Source organism: Rhinoderma darwinii, unplaced genomic scaffold, assembly GCF_050947455.1.
Source record: "Rhinoderma darwinii isolate aRhiDar2 unplaced genomic scaffold, aRhiDar2.hap1 Scaffold_554, whole genome shotgun sequence".
Lineage (NCBI taxonomy): Eukaryota > Metazoa > Chordata > Amphibia > Anura > Rhinodermatidae > Rhinoderma > Rhinoderma darwinii.
In genome coordinates this window covers 28,606-51,205 of record NW_027464105.1, presented here as the reverse complement: position 1 = coordinate 51,205, position 22,600 = coordinate 28,606, and the positions used below count along the sequence as shown (strand labels likewise).

General features: G+C 34.4%; 28 non-coding genes across 28 annotated transcripts; all 28 read left to right on the top strand.

Annotated features, from left to right (window-relative positions):
• Positions 1 to 239: 239 nt before the first annotated feature.
• On the top strand, positions 240 to 321 carry TRNAS-GCU (transfer RNA serine (anticodon GCU)). The gene has a single exon. It is a non-coding gene; the product is annotated as a tRNA-Ser (tRNA).
• Positions 322 to 724: 403 nt separating this feature from the next.
• Positions 725 to 806, top strand: TRNAS-GCU (transfer RNA serine (anticodon GCU)). The gene has a single exon. It is a non-coding gene; the product is annotated as a tRNA-Ser (tRNA).
• Positions 807 to 1,209: 403 nt separating this feature from the next.
• On the top strand, positions 1,210 to 1,291 carry TRNAS-GCU (transfer RNA serine (anticodon GCU)). Its single transcript has one exon. It is a non-coding gene; the product is annotated as a tRNA-Ser (tRNA).
• Positions 1,292 to 1,694: 403 nt separating this feature from the next.
• On the top strand, positions 1,695 to 1,776 carry TRNAS-GCU (transfer RNA serine (anticodon GCU)). Its single transcript has one exon. It is a non-coding gene; the product is annotated as a tRNA-Ser (tRNA).
• A 404-nt stretch (positions 1,777 to 2,180) lies between these two features.
• Positions 2,181 to 2,262, top strand: TRNAS-GCU (transfer RNA serine (anticodon GCU)). The gene has a single exon. It is a non-coding gene; the product is annotated as a tRNA-Ser (tRNA).
• Positions 2,263 to 3,145: 883 nt separating this feature from the next.
• On the top strand, positions 3,146 to 3,227 carry TRNAS-GCU (transfer RNA serine (anticodon GCU)). Its single transcript has one exon. It is a non-coding gene; the product is annotated as a tRNA-Ser (tRNA).
• Positions 3,228 to 4,095: 868 nt separating this feature from the next.
• On the top strand, positions 4,096 to 4,177 carry TRNAS-GCU (transfer RNA serine (anticodon GCU)). Its single transcript has one exon. It is a non-coding gene; the product is annotated as a tRNA-Ser (tRNA).
• An 873-nt stretch (positions 4,178 to 5,050) lies between these two features.
• On the top strand, positions 5,051 to 5,132 carry TRNAS-GCU (transfer RNA serine (anticodon GCU)). The gene has a single exon. It is a non-coding gene; the product is annotated as a tRNA-Ser (tRNA).
• Positions 5,133 to 5,536: 404 nt separating this feature from the next.
• Positions 5,537 to 5,618, top strand: TRNAS-GCU (transfer RNA serine (anticodon GCU)). Its single transcript has one exon. It is a non-coding gene; the product is annotated as a tRNA-Ser (tRNA).
• Positions 5,619 to 6,501: 883 nt separating this feature from the next.
• Positions 6,502 to 6,583, top strand: TRNAS-GCU (transfer RNA serine (anticodon GCU)). Its single transcript has one exon. It is a non-coding gene; the product is annotated as a tRNA-Ser (tRNA).
• Positions 6,584 to 7,451: 868 nt separating this feature from the next.
• Positions 7,452 to 7,533, top strand: TRNAS-GCU (transfer RNA serine (anticodon GCU)). The gene has a single exon. It is a non-coding gene; the product is annotated as a tRNA-Ser (tRNA).
• Positions 7,534 to 8,875: 1,342 nt separating this feature from the next.
• Positions 8,876 to 8,957, top strand: TRNAS-GCU (transfer RNA serine (anticodon GCU)). Its single transcript has one exon. It is a non-coding gene; the product is annotated as a tRNA-Ser (tRNA).
• Positions 8,958 to 9,360: 403 nt separating this feature from the next.
• Positions 9,361 to 9,442, top strand: TRNAS-GCU (transfer RNA serine (anticodon GCU)). The gene has a single exon. It is a non-coding gene; the product is annotated as a tRNA-Ser (tRNA).
• A 405-nt stretch (positions 9,443 to 9,847) lies between these two features.
• On the top strand, positions 9,848 to 9,929 carry TRNAS-GCU (transfer RNA serine (anticodon GCU)). The gene has a single exon. It is a non-coding gene; the product is annotated as a tRNA-Ser (tRNA).
• An 890-nt stretch (positions 9,930 to 10,819) lies between these two features.
• Positions 10,820 to 10,901, top strand: TRNAS-GCU (transfer RNA serine (anticodon GCU)). The gene has a single exon. It is a non-coding gene; the product is annotated as a tRNA-Ser (tRNA).
• Positions 10,902 to 12,726: 1,825 nt separating this feature from the next.
• TRNAS-GCU (transfer RNA serine (anticodon GCU)) lies at positions 12,727 to 12,808 on the top strand. The gene has a single exon. It is a non-coding gene; the product is annotated as a tRNA-Ser (tRNA).
• A 401-nt stretch (positions 12,809 to 13,209) lies between these two features.
• TRNAS-GCU (transfer RNA serine (anticodon GCU)) lies at positions 13,210 to 13,291 on the top strand. The gene has a single exon. It is a non-coding gene; the product is annotated as a tRNA-Ser (tRNA).
• A 402-nt stretch (positions 13,292 to 13,693) lies between these two features.
• Positions 13,694 to 13,775, top strand: TRNAS-GCU (transfer RNA serine (anticodon GCU)). The gene has a single exon. It is a non-coding gene; the product is annotated as a tRNA-Ser (tRNA).
• Positions 13,776 to 14,648: 873 nt separating this feature from the next.
• TRNAS-GCU (transfer RNA serine (anticodon GCU)) lies at positions 14,649 to 14,730 on the top strand. The gene has a single exon. It is a non-coding gene; the product is annotated as a tRNA-Ser (tRNA).
• A 403-nt stretch (positions 14,731 to 15,133) lies between these two features.
• Positions 15,134 to 15,215, top strand: TRNAS-GCU (transfer RNA serine (anticodon GCU)). The gene has a single exon. It is a non-coding gene; the product is annotated as a tRNA-Ser (tRNA).
• Positions 15,216 to 15,616: 401 nt separating this feature from the next.
• TRNAS-GCU (transfer RNA serine (anticodon GCU)) lies at positions 15,617 to 15,698 on the top strand. Its single transcript has one exon. It is a non-coding gene; the product is annotated as a tRNA-Ser (tRNA).
• Positions 15,699 to 16,096: 398 nt separating this feature from the next.
• Positions 16,097 to 16,178, top strand: TRNAS-GCU (transfer RNA serine (anticodon GCU)). The gene has a single exon. It is a non-coding gene; the product is annotated as a tRNA-Ser (tRNA).
• Positions 16,179 to 16,578: 400 nt separating this feature from the next.
• TRNAS-GCU (transfer RNA serine (anticodon GCU)) lies at positions 16,579 to 16,660 on the top strand. The gene has a single exon. It is a non-coding gene; the product is annotated as a tRNA-Ser (tRNA).
• An 873-nt stretch (positions 16,661 to 17,533) lies between these two features.
• Positions 17,534 to 17,615, top strand: TRNAS-GCU (transfer RNA serine (anticodon GCU)). Its single transcript has one exon. It is a non-coding gene; the product is annotated as a tRNA-Ser (tRNA).
• Positions 17,616 to 18,969: 1,354 nt separating this feature from the next.
• Positions 18,970 to 19,051, top strand: TRNAS-GCU (transfer RNA serine (anticodon GCU)). Its single transcript has one exon. It is a non-coding gene; the product is annotated as a tRNA-Ser (tRNA).
• Positions 19,052 to 19,453: 402 nt separating this feature from the next.
• TRNAS-GCU (transfer RNA serine (anticodon GCU)) lies at positions 19,454 to 19,535 on the top strand. Its single transcript has one exon. It is a non-coding gene; the product is annotated as a tRNA-Ser (tRNA).
• An 854-nt stretch (positions 19,536 to 20,389) lies between these two features.
• On the top strand, positions 20,390 to 20,471 carry TRNAS-GCU (transfer RNA serine (anticodon GCU)). Its single transcript has one exon. It is a non-coding gene; the product is annotated as a tRNA-Ser (tRNA).
• An 873-nt stretch (positions 20,472 to 21,344) lies between these two features.
• TRNAS-GCU (transfer RNA serine (anticodon GCU)) lies at positions 21,345 to 21,426 on the top strand. The gene has a single exon. It is a non-coding gene; the product is annotated as a tRNA-Ser (tRNA).
• Positions 21,427 to 22,600: the final 1,174 nt, after the last annotated feature.

Below are 22,600 nucleotides of genomic sequence, written 5' to 3'. Positions count from 1 at the left end.
TACAAATGTTTTTTTTGTAGATGTGTTCTAGTAGACCTATATATACACTCATCTAGTTCTTGCATGCCATTTAATGACATTTTTATAAACAAGAAAAGATTTGATTTTAAATAAGGGAAAATAAATTTAGAATACATATTACTGACACTTCTCAAAATTTGTAAAACACTTTTTAGGGATCAGGTTTGGTTATAAAACAGCTGGAAACTAACCAAAGAAAAAAAAAATGAAAATAAGTTGACGAGGTGGCCAAGTGGTTAAGGCGATGGACAGCTAATCCATTGTGCTCTGCATGCATGGGTTCAAATCCCATCCTCGTCGGGTGTTTTTGTAAATGACCCTTATTGTCTTCCAAAGCCCAAGATTGCAGGCAGGGCTAATACTGCCAAAACAGGTTGAAATTTGTTAAGCCGATTAGAGGAGCAGAACTCTAAAAACATGTATAAATGATAAACCTTGTTTCCATGTTTGCATGGAACTATTACTACAAATGTTTTTTTTGTAGATGTGTTCTAGTAGACCTATATATACACTCATCTAGTTCTTGCATGCCATTTAATGACATTTTTATAAACAAGAATAGATTTGATTTTAAATAAGGGAAAATAAATTTAGAATACATATTACTGACACTTCTCAAAATTTGTAAAACACTTTTTAGGGATCAGGTTTGGTTATAAAACAGCTGGAAACTAACCAAAGAAAAAAAAAATGAAAATAAGTTGACGAGGTGGCCAAGTGGTTAAGGCGATGGACAGCTAATCCATTGTGCTCTGCATGCATGGGTTCAAATCCCATCCTCGTCGGGTGTTTTTGTAAATGACCATTATTGTCTTCCAAAGCCCAAGATTGCAGGCAGGGCTAATACTGCCAAAACAGGTTGAAATTTGTTAAGCCGATTAGAGGAGCAGAACTCTAAAAACTTGTGTAAATGATAAACCTTCTAGAAAATGTTTGCATGGAACTATTACTACAAATGTTTTTTTTTGTAGATGTGTTCTAGTAGACCTATATATACACTCATCTAGTTCTTGCATGCCATTTAATGACATTTTTATAAACAAGAAAAGATTTGATTTTAAATAAGGGAAAATAAATTTAGAATACATATTACTGACACTTCTCAAAATTTGTAAAACACTTTTTAGGGATCAGGTTTGGTTATAAAACAGCTGGAAACTAACCAAAGAAAAAAAATGAAAATAAGTTGACGAGGTGGCCGAGTGGTTAAGGCGATGGACTGCTAATCCATTGTGCTCTGCATGCATGGGTTCAAATCCCATCCTCGTCGGGTGTTTTTGTAAATGACCCTTATTGTCTTCCAAAGCCCAAGATTGCAGGCAGGGCTAATACTGCCAAAACAGGTTGAAATTTGTTAAGCCGATTAGAGGAGCAGAACTCTAAAAACTTGTGTAAATGATAAACCTTCTAGAAAATGTTTGCATGGAACTATTACTACAAATGTTTTTTTTTGTAGATGTGTTCTAGTAGACCTATATATACACTCATCTAGTTTTTGCATGCCATTTAATGACATTTTTATAAACAAGAAAAGATTTGATTTTAAATAAGGGAAAATAAATTTAGAATACATATTACTGACACTTCTCAAAATTTGTAAAACACTTTTTAGGGCTCAGGTTTAGTTATAAAACAGCTGGAAACTAACCAAAGAAAAAAAATGAAAATAAGTTGACGAGGTGGCCGAGTGGTTAAGGCGATGGACTGCTAATCCATTGTGCTCTGCATGCATGGGTTCAAATCCCATCCTCGTCGGTTGTTTTTGTAAATGACCCTTATTGTCTTCCAAAGCCCAAGATTGCAGGCAGGGCTAATACTGCCAAAACAGGTTGAAATTTGTTAAGCCGATTAGAGGAGCAGAACTCTAAAAACTTGTGTAAATGATAAACCTTCTAGAAAATGTTTGCATGGAACTATTACTACAAATGTTTTTTTTTTGTAGATGTGTTCTAGTAGACCTATATATACACTCATCTAGTTTTTGCATGCCATTTAATGACATTTTTATAAACAAGAAAAGATTTGATTTTAAATAAGGGAAAATAAATTTAGAATACATATTACTGACACTTCTCAAAATTTGTAAAACACTTTTTAGGGATCAGGTTTGGTTATAAAACAGCTGGAAACTAACCAAAGAAAAAAAATGAAAATAAGTTGACGAGGTGGCCGAGTGGTTAAGGCGATGGACTGCTAATCCATTGTGCTCTGCATGCATGGGTTCAAATCCCATCCTCGTCGGGTGTTTTTGTAAATGACCCTTATTGTCTTCCAAAGCCCAAGATTGCAGGCAGGGCTAATACTGCCAAAACAGGTTGAAATTTGTTAAGCCGATTAGAGGAGCAGAACTCTAAAAACTTGTGTAAATGATAAACCTTCTAGAAAATGTTTGCATGGAACTATTACTACAAATGTTTTTTTTTGTAGATGTGTTCTAGTAGACCTATATATACACTCATCTAGTTTTTGCATGCCATTTAATGACATTTTTATAAACAAGAAAAGATTTGATTTTAAATAAGGGAAAATAAATTTAGAATACATATTACTGACACTTCTCAAAATTTGTAAAACACTTTTTAGGGATCAGGTTTGGTTATAAAACAGCTGGAAACTAACCAAAGAAAAAAAATGAAAATAAGTTGACGAGGTGGCCGAGTGGTTAAGGCGATGGACTGCTAATCCATTGTGCTCTGCATGCATGGGTTCAAATCCTCGTCGGGTGTTTTTGTAAATGACCCTTATTGTCTTCCAAAGCTTAAGATTGCAGGCAGGGCTAATACTGCCAAAACAGGTTGAAATTTGTTAAGCCGATTAGAGGAGCAGAACTCTAAAAACTTGTGTAAATGATAAACCTTCTAGAAAATGTTTGCATGGAACTATTACTACAAATGTTTTTTTTTGTAGATGTGTTCTAGTAGACCTATATATACACTCATCTAGTTTTTGCATGCCATTTAATGACATTTTTATAAACAAGAAAAGATTTGATTTTAAATAAGGGAAAATAAATTTAGAATACATATTACTGACACTTCTCAAAATTTGTAAAACACTTTTTAGGGCTCAGGTTTAGTTATAAAACAGCTGGAAACTAACCAAAGAAAAAAAATGAAAATAAGTTGACGAGGTGGCCGAGTGGTTAAGGCGATGGACTGCTAATCCATTGTGCTCTGCATGCATGGGTTCAAATCCCATCCTCGTCGGTTGTTTTTGTAAATGACCCTTATTGTCTTCCAAAGCCCAAGATTGCAGGCAGGGCTAATACTGCCAAAACAGGTTGAAATTTGTTAAGCCGATTAGAGGAGCAGAACTCTAAAAACTTGTGTAAATGATAAACCTTCTAGAAAATGTTTGCATGGAACTATTACTACAAATGTTTTTTTTTTGTAGATGTGTTCTAGTAGACCTATATATACACTCATCTAGTTTTTGCATGCCATTTAATGACATTTTTATAAACAAGAAAAGATTTGATTTTAAATAAGGGAAAATAAATTTAGAATACATATTACTGACACTTCTCAAAATTTGTAAAACACTTTTTAGGGATCAGGTTTGGTTATAAAACAGCTGGAAACTAACCAAAGAAAAAAAATGAAAATAAGTTGACGAGGTGGCCGAGTGGTTAAGGCGATGGACTGCTAATCCATTGTGCTCTGCATGCATGGGTTCAAATCCTCGTCGGGTGTTTTTGTAAATGACCCTTATTGTCTTCCAAAGCATAAGATTGCAGGCAGGGCTAATACTGCCAAAACAGGTTGAAATTTGTTAAGCCGATTAGAGGAGCAGAACTCTAAAAACTTGTGTAAATGATAAACCTTCTAGAAAATTTTTGCATGGAACTATTACTACAAATGTTTTTTTTTGTAGATGTGTTCTAGTAGACCTAGTTTTTGCATGCCATTTAATGACATTTTTATAAACAAGAAAAGATTTGATTTTAAATAAGGGAAAATAAATTTAGAATACATATTACTGACACTTCTCAAAATTTGTAAAACACTTTTTAGGGATCAGGTTTGGTTATAAAACAGCTGGAAACTAACCAAAGAAAAAAAATGAAAATAAGTTGACGAGGTGGCCGAGTGGTTAAGGCGATGGACTGCTAATCCATTGTGCTCTGCATGCATGGGTTCAAATCCCATCCTCGTCGGGTGTTTTTGTAAATGACCCTTATTGTCTTCCAAAGCCCAAGATTGCAGGCAGGGCTAATACTGCCAAAACAGGTTGAAATTTGTTAAGCCGATTAGAGGAGCAGAACTCTAAAAACTTGTGTAAATGATAAACCTTCTAGAAAATGTTTGCATGGAACTATTACTACAAATGTTTTTTTTTGTAGATGTGTTCTAGTAGACCTATATATACACTCATCTACTTCTTGCATGCCATTTAATGACATTTTTATAAACAAGAAAAGATTTGATTTTAAATAAGGGAAAATAAATTTAGAATACATATTACTGACACTTCTCAAAATTTGTAAAACACTTTTTAGGGATCAGGTTTGGTTATAAAACAGCTGGAAACTAACCAAAGAAAAAAATGAAAATAAGTTGACGAGGTGGCCGAGTGGTTAAGGCGATGGACTGCTAATCCATTGTGCTCTGCATCCCATCCTCGTCGGGTGTTTTTGTAAATGACCATTATTGTCTTCCAAAGCCCAAGATTGCAGGCAGGGCTAATACTGCCAAAACAGGTTGAAATTTGTTAAGCCGATTAGAGGAGCAGAACTCTAAAAACTTGTGTAAATGATAAACCTTCTAGAAAATGTTTGCATGGAACTATTACTACAAATGTTTTTTTTTGTAGATGTGTTCTAGTAGACCTATATATACACTCATCTAGTTCTTGCATGCCATTTAATGACATTTTTATAAACAAGAAAAGATTTGATTTTAAATAAGGGAAAATAAATTTAGAATACATATTACTGACACTTCTCAAAATTTGTAAAACACTTTTTAGGGCTCAGGTTTAGTTATAAAACAGCTGGAAACTAACCAAAGAAAAAAAATGAAAATAAGTTGACGAGGTGGCCGAGTGGTTAAGGTGATGGACTGCTAATCCATTGTGCTCTGCATGCATGGGTTCAAATCCCATCCTCGTCGGTTGTTTTTGTAAATGACCCTTATTGTCTTCCAAAGCCCAAGATTGCAGGCAGGGCTAATACTGCCAAAACAGGTTGAAATTTGTTAAGCCGATTAGAGGAGCAGAACTCTAAAAACTTGTGTAAATGATAAACCTTCTAGAAAATGTTTGCATGGAACTATTACTACAAATGTTTTTTTTTTGTAGATGTGTTCTAGTAGACCTATATATACACTCATCTAGTTTTTGCATGCCATTTAATGACATTTTTATAAACAAGAAAAGATTTGATTTTAAATAAGGGAAAATAAATTTAGAATACATATTACTGACACTTCTCAAAATTTGTAAAACACTTTTTAGGGATCAGGTTTGGTTATAAAACAGCTGGAAACTAACCAAAGAAAAAAAATGAAAATAAGTTGACGAGGTGGCCGAGTGGTTAAGGCGATGGACTGCTAATCCATTGTGCTCTGCATGCATGGGTTCAAATCCCATCCTCGTCGGGTGTTTTTGTAAATGACCCTTATTGTCTTCCAAAGCCCAAGATTGCAGGCAGGGCTAATACTGCCAAAACAGGTTGAAATTTGTTAAGCCGATTAGAGGAGCAGAACTCTAAAAACTTGTGTAAATGATAAACCTTCTAGAAAATGTTTGCATGGAACTATTACTACAAATGTTTTTTTTTGTAGATGTGTTCTAGTAGACCTATATATACACTCATCTAGTTTTTGCATGCCATTTAATGACATTTTTATAAACAAGAAAAGATTTGATTTTAAATAAGGGAAAATAAATTTAGAATACATATTACTGACACTTCTCAAAATTTGTAAAACACTTTTTAGGGATCAGGTTTGGTTATAAAACAGCTGGAAACTAACCAAAGAAAAAAAATGAAAATAAGTTGACGAGGTGGCCGAGTGGTTAAGGCGATGGACTGCTAATCCATTGTGCTCTGCATGCATGGGTTCAAATCCTCGTCGGGTGTTTTTGTAAATGACCCTTATTGTCTTCCAAAGCTTAAGATTGCAGGCAGGGCTAATACTGCCAAAACAGGTTGAAATTTGTTAAGCCGATTAGAGGAGCAGAACTCTAAAAACTTGTGTAAATGATAAACCTTCTAGAAAATGTTTGCATGGAACTATTACTACAAATGTTTTTTTTTGTAGATGTGTTCTAGTAGACCTATATATACACTCATCTAGTTTTTGCATGCCATTTAATGACATTTTTATAAACAAGAAAAGATTTGATTTTAAATAAGGGAAAATAAATTTAGAATACATATTACTGACACTTCTCAAAATTTGTAAAACACTTTTTAGGGCTCAGGTTTAGTTATAAAACAGCTGGAAACTAACCAAAGAAAAAAAATGAAAATAAGTTGACGAGGTGGCCGAGTGGTTAAGGCGATGGACTGCTAATCCATTGTGCTCTGCATGCATGGGTTCAAATCCCATCCTCGTCGGTTGTTTTTGTAAATGACCCTTATTGTCTTCCAAAGCCCAAGATTGCAGGCAGGGCTAATACTGCCAAAACAGGTTGAAATTTGTTAAGCCGATTAGAGGAGCAGAACTCTAAAAACTTGTGTAAATGATAAACCTTCTAGAAAATGTTTGCATGGAACTATTACTACAAATGTTTTTTTTTTGTAGATGTGTTCTAGTAGACCTATATATACACTCATCTAGTTTTTGCATGCCATTTAATGACATTTTTATAAACAAGAAAAGATTTGATTTTAAATAAGGGAAAATAAATTTAGAATACATATTACTGACACTTCTCAAAATTTGTAAAACACTTTTTAGGGATCAGGTTTGGTTATAAAACAGCTGGAAACTAACCAAAGAAAAAAAATGAAAATAAGTTGACGAGGTGGCCGAGTGGTTAAGGCGATGGACTGCTAATCCATTGTGCTCTGCATGCATGGGTTCAAATCCTCGTCGGGTGTTTTTGTAAATGACCCTTATTGTCTTCCAAAGCATAAGATTGCAGGCAGGGCTAATACTGCCAAAACAGGTTGAAATTTGTTAAGCCGATTAGAGGAGCAGAACTCTAAAAACTTGTGTAAATGATAAACCTTCTAGAAAATTTTTGCATGGAACTATTACTACAAATGTTTTTTTTTGTAGATGTGTTCTAGTAGACCTAGTTTTTGCATGCCATTTAATGACATTTTTATAAACAAGAAAAGATTTGATTTTAAATAAGGGAAAATAAATTTAGAATACATATTACTGACACTTCTCAAAATTTGTAAAACACTTTTTAGGGATCAGGTTTGGTTATAAAACAGCTGGAAACTAACCAAAGAAAAAAAATGAAAATAAGTTGACGAGGTGGCCGAGTGGTTAAGGCGATGGACTGCTAATCCATTGTGCTCTGCATGCATGGGTTCAAATCCCATCCTCGTCGGGTGTTTTTGTAAATTACCCTTATTGTCTTCCAAAGCCCAAGATTGCAGGCAGGGCTAATACTGCCAAAACAGGTTGAAATTTGTTAAGCCGATTAGAGGAGCAGAACTCTAAAAACTTGTGTAAATGATAAACCTTCTAGAAAATGTTTGCATGGAACTATTACTACAAATGTTTTTTTTTGTAGATGTGTTCTAGTAGACCTATATATACACTCATCTACTTCTTGCATGCCATTTAATGACATTTTTATAAACAAGAAAAGATTTGATTTTAAATAAGGGAAAATAAATTTAGAATACATATTACTGACACTTCTCAAAATTTGTAAAACACTTTTTAGGGATCAGGTTTGGTTATAAAACAGCTGGAAACTAACCAAAGAAAAAAATGAAAATAAGTTGACGAGGTGGCCGAGTGGTTAAGGCGATGGACTGCTAATCCATTGTGCTCTGCATCCCATCCTCGTCGGGTGTTTTTGTAAATGACCATTATTGTCTTCCAAAGCCCAAGATTGCAGGCAGGGCTAATACTGCCAAAACAGGTTGAAATTTGTTAAGCCGATTAGAGGAGCAGAACTCTAAAAACTTGTGTAAATGATAAACCTTCTAGAAAATGTTTGCATGGAACTATTACTACAAATGTTTTTTTTTGTAGATGTGTTCTAGTAGACCTATATATACACTCATCTAGTTCTTGCATGCCATTTAATGACATTTTTATAAACAAGAAAAGATTTGATTTTAAATAAGGGAAAATAAATTTAGAATACATATTACTGACACTTCTCAAAATTTGTAAAACACTTTTTAGGGATCAGGTTTGGTTATAAAATAGCTGGAAACTAACCAAAGAAAAAAATGAAAATAAGTTGACGAGGTGGCCGAGTGGTTAAGGCGATGGACTGCTAATCCATTGTGCTCTGCATCCCATCCTCGTCGGGTGTTTTTGTAAATGACCCTTATTGTCTTCCAAAGCCCAAGATTGCAGGCAGGGCTAATACTGCCAAAACAGGTTGAAATTTGTTAAGCCGATTAGAGGAGCAGAACTCTAAAAACTTGTGTAAATGATAAACCTTCTAGAAAATGTTTGCATGGAACTATTACTACAAATGTTTTTTTTGTAGATGTGTTCTAGTAGACCTATATATACACTCATCTAGTTCTTGCATGCCATTTAATGACATTTTTATAAACAAGAAAAGATTTGATTTTAAATAAGGGAAAATAAATTTAGAATACATATTACTGACACTTCTCAAAATTTGTAAAACACTTTTTAGGGATCAGGTTTGGTTATAAAACAGCTGGAAACTAACCAAAGAAAAAAAATGAAAATAAGTTGACGAGGTGGCCGAGTGGTTAAGGCGATGGACCGCTAATCCATTGTGCTCTGCATGCATGGGTTCAAATCCCATCCTCGTCGGGTGTTTTTGGAAATGACCCTTATTGTCTTCCAAAGCCCAAGATTGCAGGCAGGGCTAATACTGCCAAAACAGGTTGAAATTTGTTAAGCCGATTAGAGGAGCAGAACTCTAAAAACATGTATAAATGATAAACCTTGTTTCCATGTTTGCATGGAACTATTACTACAAATGTTGTTTTTGTAGATGTGTTCTAGTAGACCTATATATACACTCATCTAGTTCTTGCATGCCATTTAATGACATTTTTATAAACAAGAATAGATTTGATTTTAAATAAGGGAAAATAAATTTAGAATACATATTACTGACACTTCTCAAAATTTGTAAAACACTTTTTAGGGATCAGGTTTGGTTATAAAACAGCTGGAAACTAACCAAAGAAAAAAAAAATGAAAATAAGTTGACGAGGTGGCCAAGTGGTTAAGGCGATGGACAGCTAATCCATTGTGCTCTGCATGCATGGGTTCAAATCCCATCCTCGTCGGGTGTTTTTGTAAATGACCATTATTGTCTTCCAAAGCCCAAGATTGCAGGCAGGGCTAATACTGCCAAAACAGGTTGAAATTTGTTAAGCCGATTAGAGGAGCAGAACTCTAAAAACTTGTGTAAATGATAAACCTTCTAGAAAATGTTTGCATGGAACTATTACTACAAATGTTTTTTTTTGTAGATGTGTTCTAGTAGACCTATATATACACTCATCTAGTTCTTGCATGCCATTTAATGACATTTTTATAAACAAGAAAAGATTTGATTTTAAATAAGGGAAAATAAATTTAGAATACATATTACTGACACTTCTCAAAATTTGTAAAACACTTTTTAGGGATCAGGTTTGGTTATAAAACAGCTGGAAACTAACCAAAGAAAAAAAAAATGAAAATAAGTTGACGAGGTGGCCAAGTGGTTAAGGCGATGGACAGCTAATCCATTGTGCTCTGCATGCATGGGTTCAAATCCCATCCTCGTCGGGTGTTTTTGTAAATGACCCTTATTGTCTTCCAAAGCCCAAGATTGCAGGCAGGGCTAATACTGCCAAAACAGGTTGAAATTTGTTAAGCCGATTAGAGGAGCAGAACTCTAAAAACTTGTGTAAATGATAAACCTTCTAGAAAATGTTTGCATGGAACTATTACTACAAATGTTTTTTTTGTAGATGTGTTCTAGTAGACCTATATATACACTCATCTAGTTCTTGCATGCCATTTAATGACATTTTTATAAACAAGAAAAGATTTGATTTTAAATAAGGGAAAATAAATTTAGAATACATATTACTGACACTTCTCAAAATTTGTAAAACACTTTTTAGGGATCAGGTTTGGTTATAAAACAGCTGGAAACTAACCAAAGAAAAAAAAAATGAAAATACGTTGACGAGGTGGCCAAGTGGTTAAGGTGATGGACAGCTAACCCATTGTGCTCTGCATGCATGGGTTCAAATCCCATCCTCGTCGGGTGTTTTTGTAAATGACCCTTATTGTCTTCCAAAGCCCAAGATTGCAGGCAGGGCTAATACTGCCAAAACAGGTTGAAATTTGTTAAGCCGATTAGAGGAGCAGAACTCTAAAAACTTGTGTAAATGATAAACCTTCTAGAAAATGTTTGCATGGAACTATTACTACAAATGTTTTTTTTGTAGATGTGTTCTAGTAGACCTATATATACACTCATCTAGTTCTTGCATGCCATTTAATGACATTTTTATAAACAAGAAAAGATTTGATTTTAAATAAGGGAAAATAAATTTAGAATACATATTACTGACACTTCTCAAAATTTGTAAAACACTTTTTAGGGTTCACGTTTGGTTATAAAACAGCTGGAAACTAACCAAAGAAAAAAAAAATGAAAATAAGTTGACGAGGTGGCCAAGTGGTTAAGGCGATGGACAGCTAATCCATTGTGCTCTGCATGCATGGGTTCAAATCCCATCCTCGTCGGGTGTTTTTGTAAATGACCCTTATTGTCTTCCAAAGCCCAAGATTGCAGGCAGGGCTAATACTGCCAAAACAGGTTGAAATTTGTTAAGCCGATTAGAGGAGCAGAACTCTAAAAACTTGTGTAAATGATAAACCTTCTAGAAAATGTTTGCATGGAACTATTACTACAAATGTTTTTTTTGTAGATGTGTTCTAGTAGACCTATATATACACTCATCTAGTTCTTGCATGCCATTTAATGACATTTTTATAAACAAGAAAAGATTTGATTTTAAATAAGGGAAAATAAATTTAGAATACATATTACTGACACTTCTCAAAATTTGTAAAACACTTTTTAGGGATCAGGTTTGGTTATAAAATAGCTGGAAACTAACCAAAGAAAAAAATGAAAATAAGGTGACGAGGTGGCCGAGTGGTTAAGGCGATGGACTGCTAATCCATTGTGCTCTGCATCCCATCCTCGTTGGGTGTTTTTGTAAATGACCCTTATTGTCTTCCAAAGCCCAAGATTGCAGGCAGGGCTAATACTGCCAAAACAGGTTGAAATTTGTTAAGCCGATTAGAGGAGCAGAACTCTAAAAACTTGTGTAAATGATAAACCTTCTAGAAAATGTTTGCATGGAACTATTACTACAAATGTTTTTTTTGTAGATGTGTTCTAGTAGACCTATATATACACTCATCTAGTTCTTGCATGCCATTTAATGACATTTTTATAAACAAGAATAGATTTGATTTTAAATAAGGGAAAATAAATTTAGAATACATATTACTGACACTTCTCAAAATTTGTAAAACACTTTTTAGGGATCAGGTTTGGTTATAAAACAGCTGGAAACTAACCAAAGAAAAAAAAAATGAAAATAAGTTGATGAGGTGGCCAAGTGGTTAAGGCGATGGACAGCTAATCCATTGTGCTCTGCATGCATGGGTTCAAATCCCATCCTCGTCGGGTGTTTTTGTAAATGTGCATTATTGTCTTCCAAAGCCCAAGATTGCAGGCAGGGCTAATACTGCCAAAACAGGTTGAAATTTGTTAAGCCGATTAGAGGAGCAGAACTCTAAAAACTTGTGTAAATGATAAACCTTCTAGAAAATGTTTGCATGGAACTATTACTACAAATGTTTTTTTTGTAGATGTGTTCTAGTAGACCTATATATACACTCATCTAGTTCTTGCATGCCATTTAATGACATTTTTATAAACAAGAAAAGATTTGATTTTAAATAAGGGAAAATAAATTTAGAATACATATTACTGACACTTCTCAAAATTTGTAAAACACTTTTTAGGGATCAGGTTTGGTTATAAAACAGCTGGAAACTAACCAAAGAAAAAAATGAAAATAAGTTGACGAGGTGGCCGAGTGGTTAAGGCGATGGACTGCTAATCCATTGTGCTCTGCATCCCATCCTCGTCTGGTGTTTTTGTAAATGACCCTTATTGTCTTCCAAAGCCCAAGATTGCAGGCAGGGCTAATACTGCCAAAACAGGTTGAAATTTGTTAAGCCGATTAGAGGAGCAGAACTCTAAAAACTTGTGTAAATGATAAACCTTCTAGAAAATGTTTGCATGGAACTATTACTACAAATGTTTTTTTTGTAGATGTGTTCTAGTAGACCTATATATACCCTCATCTAGTTCTTGCATGCCATTTAATGACATTTTTATAAACAAGAAAAGATTTGATTTTAAATAAGGGAAAATAAATTTAGAATACATATTACTGACACTTCTCAAAATTTGTAAAACACTTTTTAGGGATCAGGTTTGGTTATAAAACAGCTGGAAACTAACCAAAGAAAAAAATGAAAATAAGTTGACGAGGTGGCCGAGTGGTTAAGGCGATGGACTGCTAATCCATTGTGCTCTGCATGCATGGGTTCAAATCCCATCCTCGTTGGGTGTTTTTGTAAATGACCCTTATTGTCTTCCAAAGCCCAAGATTGCAGGCAGGGCTAATACTGCCAAAACAGGTTGAAATTTGTTAAGCCGATTAGAGGAGCAGAACTCTAAAAACTTGTGTAAATGATAAACCTTCTAGAAAATGTTTGCATGGAACGATTACTACAAATGTTTTTTTTTGTAGATGTGTTCTAGTAGACGTATATATACACTCATCTAGTTCTTGCATGCCATTTAATGACATTTTTATAAACAAGAAAATATTTGATTTTAAATAAGGGAAAATAAATTTAGAATACATATTACTGACACTTCTCAAAATTTGTAAAACACTTTTTAGGGATCAGGTTTGGTTATAAAACAGCTGGAAACTAACCAAAGAAAAAATGAAAATAAGTTGACGAGGTGGCCGAGTGGTTAAGGCGATGGACTGCTAATCCATTGTGCTCTGCATGCATGGGTTCAAATCCCATCCTCGTCGGGTGTTTTTGGAAATGACCCTTATTGTCTTCCAAAGCCCAAGATTGCAGGCAGGGCTAATACTGCCAAAACAGGTTGAAATTTGTTAAGCCGATTAGAGGAGCAGAACTCTAAAAACTTGTGTAAATGATAAACCTTCTAGAAAATGTTTGCATGGAACTATTACTACAAATGTTTTTTTTTGTAGATGTGTTCTAGTAGACCTATATATACACTCATCTAGTTCTTGCATGCCATTTAATGACATTTTTATAAACAAGAATAGATTTGATTTTAAATAAGGGAAAATAAATTTAGAATACATATTACTGACACTTCTCAAAATTTGTAAAACACTTTTTAGGGATCAGGTTTGGTTATAAAACAGCTGGAAACTAACCAAAGAAAAAAATGAAAGTAAGTTGACGAGGTGGCCGAGTGGTTAAGGCGATGGACTGCTAATCCATTGTGCTCTGCATGCATGGGTTCAAATCCCATCCTCGTCGGGTGTTTTTGTAAATGACCCTTATTGTCTTCCAAAGCCCAAGATTGCAGGCAGGGCTAATACTGCCAAAACAGGTTGAAATTTGTTAAGCCGATTAGAGGAGCAGAACTCTAAAAACTTGTGTAAATGATAAACCTTCTAGAAAATGTTTGCATGGAACTATTACTACAAATGGTTTTTTTTGTAGATGTGTTCTAGTAGACCTATATATACACTCATCTAGTTCTTGCATGCCATTTAATGACATTTTTATAAACAAGAAAAGATTTGATTTTAAATAAGGGAAAATAAATTTGGAATACATATTACTGACACTTCTCAAAATTTGTAAAACACTTTTTAGGGATCAGGTTTGGTTATAAAACAGCTGGAAACTAACCAAAGAAAAAAATGAAAATAAGTTGATGAGGTGGCCGAGTGGTTAAGGCGATGGACTGCTAATCCATTGTGCTCTGCATCCCATCCTCGTCGGGTGTTTTTGTAAATGACCCTTATTGTCTTCCAAAGCCCAAGATTGCAGGCAGGGCTAATACTGCCAAAACAGGTTGAAATTTGTTAAGCCGATTAGAGGAGCAGAACTCTAAAAACTTGTGTAAATGATAAACCTTCTAGAAAATGTTTGCATGGAACTATTACTACAAATGTATTTTTTTGTAGATGTGTTCTAGTAGACCTATATATACACTCATCTAGTTCTTGCATGCCATTTAATGACATTTTTATAAACAAGAAAAGATTTGATTTTAAATAAGGGAAAATAAATTTAGAATACATATTACTGACACTTCTCAAAATTTGTAAAACACTTTTTAGGGATCAGGTTTGGTTATAAAACAGCTGGAAACTAACCAAAGAAAAAAAAGGAAAATAAGTTGACGAGGTGGCCGAGTGGTTAAGGCGATGGACAGCTAATCCATTGTGCTCTGCATGCATGGGTTCAAATCCCATCCTCGTCGGGTGTTTTTGTAAATGACCATTATTGTCTTCCAAAGCCCAAGATTGCAGGCAGGGCTAATACTGCCAAAACAGGTTGAAATTTGTTAAGCCGATTAGAGGAGCAGAACTCTAAAAACATGTGTAAATGATAAACCTTGTTTCCATGTTTGCATGGAACTATTACTACAAATGTTTTTTTTGTAGATGTGTTCTAGTAGACCTATATATACACTCATCTAGTTCTTGCATGCCATTTAATGACATTTTTATAAACAAGAATAGATTTGATTTTAAATAAGGGAAAATAAATTTAGAATACATATTACTGACACTTCTCAAAATTTGTAAAACACTTTTTAGGGATCAGGTTTGGTTATAAAACAGCTGGAAACTAACCAAAGAAAAAAAAAATGAAAATAAGTTGACGAGGTGGCCAAGTGGTTAAGGCGATGGACAGCTAATCCATTGTGCTCTGCATGCATGGGTTCAAATCCCATCCTCGTCGGGTGTTTTTGTAAATGACCATTATTGTCTTCCAAAGCCCAAGATTGCAGGCAGGGCTAATACTGCCAAAACAGGTTGAAATTTGTTAAGCCGATTAGAGGAGCAGAACTCTAAAAACTTGTGTAAATGATAAACCTTCTAGAAAATGTTTGCATGGAACTATTACTACAAATGTTTTTTTTGTAGATGTGTTCTAGTAGACCTATATATACACTCATCTAGTTCTTGCATGCCATTTAATGACATTTTTATAAACAAGAAAAGATTTGATTTTAAATAAGGGAAAATAAATTTAGAATACATATTACTGACACTTCTCAAAATTTGTAAAACACTTTTTAGGGATCAGGTTTGGTTATAAAACAGCTGGAAACTAACCAAAGAAAAAAATGAAAATAAGTTGACGAGGTGGCCGAGTGGTTAAGGCGATGGACTGCTAATCCATTGTGCTCTGCATGCATGGGTTCAAATCCCATCCTCGTCGGGTGTTTTTGTAAATGACCCTTATTGTCTTCCAAAGCCCAAGATTGCAGGCTAATACTGCCAAAACAGGTTGAAATTTGTTAAGCCGATTAGAGGAGCAGAACTCTAAAAACTTATGTAAATGATAAACCTTCTAGAAAATGTTTGCATGGAACTATTACTACAAATGTTTTTTTTTGTAGATGTGTTCTAGTAGACCTATATATACACTCATCTAGTTCTTGCATGCCATTTAATGACATTTTTATAAACAAGAAAAGATTTGATTTTAAATAAGGGAAAATAAATTTAGAATACATATTACTGACACTTCTCAAAATTTGTAAAACACTTTTTAGGGATCAGGTTTGGTTATAAAACAGCTGGAAACTAACCAAAGAAAAAAAATGAAAATAAGTTGACGAGGTGGCCGAGTGGTTAAGGCGATGGACAGCTAATCCATTGTGCGTTGCATGCATGGGTTCAAATCCCATCCTCGTCGGGTGTTTTTGTAAATGACCATTATTGTCTTCCAAAGCCCAAGATTGCAGGCAGGGCTAATACTGCCAAAACAGGTTGAAATTTGTTAAGCAGATTAGAGGAGCAGAACTCTAAAAACATGTGTAAATGATAAACCTTGTTTCCATGTTTGCATGGAACTATTACTACAAATGTTTTTTTTGTAGATGTGTTCTAGTAGACCTATATATACACTCATCTAGTTCTTGCATGCCATTTAATGACATTTTTATAAACAAGAATAGATTTGATTTTAAATAAGGGAAAATAAATTTAGAATACATATTACTGACACTTCTCAAAATTTGTAAAACACTTTTTAGGGATCAGGTTTGGTTATAAAACAGCTGGAAACTAACGAAAGAAAAAAATGAAAGTAAGTTGACGAGGTGGCCGAGTGGTTAAGGCGATGGACTGCTAATCCATTGTGCTCTGCATGCATGGGTTCAAATCCCATCCTCGTCGGGTGTTTTTGTAAATGACCCTTATTGTCTTCCAAAGCCCAAGATTGCAGGCAGGGCTAATACTGCCAAAACAGGTTGAAATTTGTTAAGCCGATTAGAGGAGCAGAACTCTAAAAACTTGTGTAAATGATAAACCTTCTAGAAAATGTTTGCATGGAACTATTACTACAAATGGTTTTTTTTGTAGATGTGTTCTAGTAGACCTATATATACACTCATCTAGTTCTTGCATGCCATTTAATGACATTTTTATAAACAAGAAAAGATTTGATTTTAAATAAGGGAAAATAAATTTAGAATACATATTACTGACACTTCTCAAAATTTGTAAAACACTTTTTAGGGATCAGGTTTGGTTATAAAACAGCTGGAAACTAACCAAAGAAAAAAATGAAAATAAGTTGACGAGGTGGCCGAGTGGTTAAGGCGATGGACTGCTAATCCATTGTGCTCTGCATCCCATCCTCGTCGGGTGTTTTTGTAAATGACCCTTATTGTCTTCCAAAGCCCAAGATTGCAGGCAGGGCTAATACTGCCAAAACAGGTTGAAATTTGTTAAGCCGATTAGAGGAGCAGAACTCCAAAAACTTGTGTAAATGATAAACCTTCTAGAAAATGTTTGCATGGAACTATTACTACAAATATTTTTTTTTTGTAGATGTGTTCTAGTAGACCTATGTATACACTCATCTAGTTCTTGCATGCCATTTAATGACATTTTTATAAACAAGAAAAGATTTGATTTTAAATAAGGGAAAATAAATTTAGAATACATATTACTGACACTTCTCAAAATTTGTAAAACACTTTTTAGGGATCAGGTTTGGTTATAAAACAGCTGGAAACTAACCAAAGAAAAAAATGAAAATAAGTTGACGAGGTGGCCGAGTGGTTAAGGCGATGGACTGCTAATCCATTGTGCTCTGCATGCATGGGTTCAAATCCCATCCTCGTTGGGTGTTTTTGTAAATGACCCTTATTGTCTTCCAAAGCCCAAGATTGCAGGCAGGGCTAATACTGCCAAAACAGGTTGAAATTTGTTAAGCCGATTAGAGGAGCAGAACTCTAAAAACATGTGTAAATGATAAACCTTGTTTCCATGTTTGCATGGAACTATTACTACAAATGTTTTTTTTGTAGATGTGTTCTAGTAGACCTATATATACACTCATCTAGTTCTTGCATGCCATTTAATGACATTTTTATAAACAAGAATAGATTTGATTTTAAATAAGGGAAAATAAATTTAGAATACATATTACTGACACTTCTCAAAATTTGTAAAACACTTTTTATGGATCAGGTTTGGTTATAAAACAGCTGGAAACTAACCAAAGAAAAAAAAAATGAAAATAAGTTGATGAGGTGGCCAAGTGGTTAAGGCGATGGACAGCTAATCCATTGTGCTCTGCATGCATGGGTTCAAATCCCATCCTCGTCGGGTGTTTTTGTAAATGTGCATTATTGTCTTCCAAAGCCCAAGATTGCAGGCAGGGCTAATACTGCCAAAACAGGTTGAAATTTGTTAAGCCGATTAGAGGAGCAGAACTCTAAAAACTTGTGTAAATGATAAACCTTCTAGAAAATGTTTGCATGGAACTATTACTACAAATTTTTTTTTGTAGATGTGTTCTAGTAGACCTATATATACACTCATCTAGTTCTTGCATGCCATTTAATGACATTTTTATAAACAAGAAAAGATTTGATTTTAAATAAGGGAAAATAAATTTAGAATACATATTACTGACACTTCTCAAAATTTGTAAAACACTTTTTAGGGATCAGGTTTGGTTATAAAACAGCTGGAAACTAACCAAAGAAAAAAATGAAAATAAGTTGACGAGGTGGCCGAGTGGTTAAGGCGATGGACTGCTAATCCATTGTGCTCTGCATCCCATCCTCGTCTGGTGTTTTTGTAAATGACCCTTATTGTCTTCCAAAGCCCAAGATTGCAGGCAGGGCTAATACTGCCAAAACAGGTTGAAATTTGTTAAGCCGATTAGAGGAGCAGAACTCTAAAAACTTGTGTAAATGATAAACCTTCTAGAAAATGTTTGCATGGAACTATTACTACAAATGTTTTTTTTGTAGATGTGTTCTAGTAGACCTATATATACACTCATCTAGTTCTTGCATGCCATTTAATGACATTTTTATAAACAAGAAAAGATTTGATTTTAAATAAGGGAAAATAAATTTAGAATACATATTACTGACACTTCTCAAAATTTGTAAAACACTTTTTAGGGATCAGGTTTGGTTATAAAACAGCTGGAAACTAACCAAAGAAAAAAATGAAAATAAGTTGACGAGGTGGCCGAGTGGTTAAGGCGATGGACTGCTAATCCATTGTGCTCTGCATGCATGGGTTCAAATCCCATCCTCGTCGGGTGTTTTTGGAAATGACCCTTATTGTCTTCCAAAGCCCAAGATTGCAGGCAGGGCTAATACTGCCCAAACAGGTTGAAATTTGTTAAGCCGATTAGAGGAGCAGAACTCTAAAAACTTGTGTAAATGATAAACCTTCTAGAAAATGTTTGCATGGAACTATTACTACAAATGTTTTTTTTTGTAGATGTGTTCTAGTAGACCTATATATACACTCATCTAGTTCTTGCATGCCATTTAATGACATTTTTATAAACAAGAATAGATTTGATTTTAAATAAGGGAAAATAAATTTAGAATACATATTACTGACACTTCTCAAAATTTGTAAAACACTTTTTAGGGATCAGGTTTGGTTATAAAACAGCTGGAAACTAACCAAAGAAAAAAATGAAAGTAAGTTGACGAGGTGGCCGAGTGGTTAAGGCGATGGACTGCTAATCCATTGTGCTCTGCATGCATGGGTTCAAATCCCATCCTCGTCGGGTGTTTTTGTAAATGACCCTTATTGTCTTCCAAAGCCCAAGATTGCAGGCAGGGCTAATACTGCCAAAACAGGTTGAAATTTGTTAAGCCGATTAGAGGAGCAGAACTCTAAAAACTTGTGTAAATGATAAACCTTCTAGAAAATGTTTGCATGGAACTATTACTACAAATGTTTTTTTTTGTAGATGTGTTCTAGTAGACCTATATATACACTCATCTAGTTCTTGCATGCCATTTAATGACATTTTTATAAACAAGAAAAGATTTGATTTTAAATAAGGGAAAATAAATTTAGAATACATATTACTGACACTTCTCAAAATTTGTAAAACACTTTTTAGGGATCAGGTTTGGTTATAAAACAGCTGGAAACTAACCAAAGAAAAAAAATGAAAATAAGTTGACGAGGTGGCCGAGTGGTTAAGGCGATGGGTTCAAATCCCATCCTCGTCGGGTGTTTTTGTAAATGACCATTATTGTCTTCCAAAGCCCAAGATTGCAGGCAGGGCTAATACTGCCAAAACAGGTTGAAATTTGTTAAGCAGATTAGAGGAGCAGAACTCTAAAAACATGTGTAAATGATAAACCTTGTTTCCATGTTTGCATGGAACTATTACTACAAATGTTTTTTTTGTAGATGTGTTCTAGTAGACCTATATATACACTCATCTAGTTCTTGCATGCCATTTAATGACATTTTTATAAACAAGAATAGATTTGATTTTAAATAAGGGAAAATAAATTTAGAATACATATTACTGACACTTCTCAAAATTTGTAAAACACTTTTTAGGGATCAGGTTTGGTTATAAAACAGCTGGAAACTAACGAAAGAAAAAAATGAAAGTAAGTTGACGAGGTGGCCGAGTGGTTAAGGCGATGGACTGCTAATCCATTGTGCTCTGCATGCATGGGTTCAAATCCCATCCTCGTCGGGTGTTTTTGTAAATGACCCTTATTGTCTTCCAAAGCCCAAGATTGCAGGCAGGGCTAATACTGCCAAAACAGGTTGAAATTTGTTAAGCCGATTAGAGGAGCAGAACTCTAAAAACTTGTGTAAATGATAAACCTTCTAGAAAATGTTTGCATGGAACTATTACTACAAATGGTTTTTTTTGTAGATGTGTTCTAGTAGACCTATATATACACTCATCTAGTTCTTGCATGCCATTTAATGACATTTTTATAAACAAGAAAAGATTTGATTTTAAATAAGGGAAAATAAATTTAGAATACATATTACTGACACTTCTCAAAATTTGTAAAACACTTTTTAGGGATCAGGTTTGGTTATAAAACAGCTGGAAACTAACCAAAGAAAAAAATGAAAATAAGTTGACGAGGTGGCCGAGTGGTTAAGGCGATGGACTGCTAATCCATTGTGCTCTGCATCCCATCCTCGTCGGGTGTTTTTGTAAATGACCCTTATTGTCTTCCAAAGCCCAAGATTGCAGGCAGGGCTAATACTGCCAAAACAGGTTGAAATTTGTTAAGCCGATTAGAGGAGCAGAACTCTAAAAACTTGTGTAAATGATAAACCTTCTAGAAAATGTTTGCATGGAACTATTACTACAAATGTTTTTTTTTGTAGATGTGTTCTAGTGGACCTATATATACACTCATCTAGTTCTTGCATGCCATTTAATGACATTTTTATAAACAAGAAAAGATTTGATTTTAAATAAGGGAAAATAAATTTAGAATACATATTACTGACACTTCTCAAAATTTGTAAAACACTTTTTAGGGATCAGGTTTGGTTATAAAACAGCTGGAAACTAACCAAAGAAAAAAAATGAAAATAAGTTGACGAGGTGGCCGAGTGGTTAAGGCGATGGACAGCTAATCCATTGTGCTATGCATGCATGGGTTCAAATCCCATCCTCGTCGGGTGTTTTTGTAAATGACCCTTATTGTCTTCCAAAGCCCAAGATTGCAGGCAGGGCTAATACTGCCAAAACAGGTTGAAATTTGTTAAGCCGATTAGAGGAGCAGAACTCTAAAAACTTGTGTAAATGATAAACCTTCTAGAAAATGTTTGCATGGAACTATTACTACAAATGGTTTTTTTTGTAGATGTGTTCTAGTAGACCAATATATACACTCATCTAGTTCTTGCATGCCATTTAATGACATTTTTATAAACAAGAAAAGATTTGATTTTAAATAAGGGAAAATAAATTTAGAATACATATTACTGACACTTCTCAAAATTTGTAAAACACTTTTTAGGGATCAGGTTTGGTTATAAAACAGCTGGAAACTAACCAAAGAAAAAAATGAAAATAAGTTGACGAGGTGGCCGAGTGGTTAAGGCGATGGACTGCTAATCCATTGTGCTCTGCATCCCATCCTCGTCGGGTGTTTTTGTAAATGACCCTTATTGTCTTCCAAAGCCCAAGATTGCAGGCAGGGCTAATACTGCCAAAACAGGTTGAAATTTGTTAAGCCGATTAGAGGAGCAGAACTCTAAAAACTTGTGTAAATGATAAACCTTCTAGAAAATGTTTGCATGGAACTATTACTACAAATGTTTTTTTTTGTAGATGTGTTCTAGTAGACCTATATATACACTCATCTAGTTCTTGCATGCCATTTAATGACATTTTTATAAACAAGAATAGATTTGATTTTAAATAAGGGAAAATAAATTTAGAATACATATTACTGACACTTCTCAAAATTTGTAAAACACTTTTTAGGGATCAGGTTTGGTTATAAAACAGCTGGAAACTAACCAAAGAAAAAAAAAATGAAAATAAGTTGACGAGGTGGCCAAGTGGTTAAGGCGATGGACAGCTAATCCATTGTGCTCTGCATCCCATCCTCGTCGGGTGTTTTTGTAAATGACCCTTATTGTCTTCCAAAGCCCAAGATTGCAGGCAGGGCTAATACTGCCAAAACAGGTTGAAATTTGTTAAGCCGATTAGAGGAGCAGAACTCTAAAAACTTGTGTAAATGATAAACCTTCTAGAAAATGTTTGCATGGAACTATTACTACAAATGGTTTTTTTTGTAGATGTGTTCTAGTAGACCAATATATACACTCATCTAGTTCTTGCAT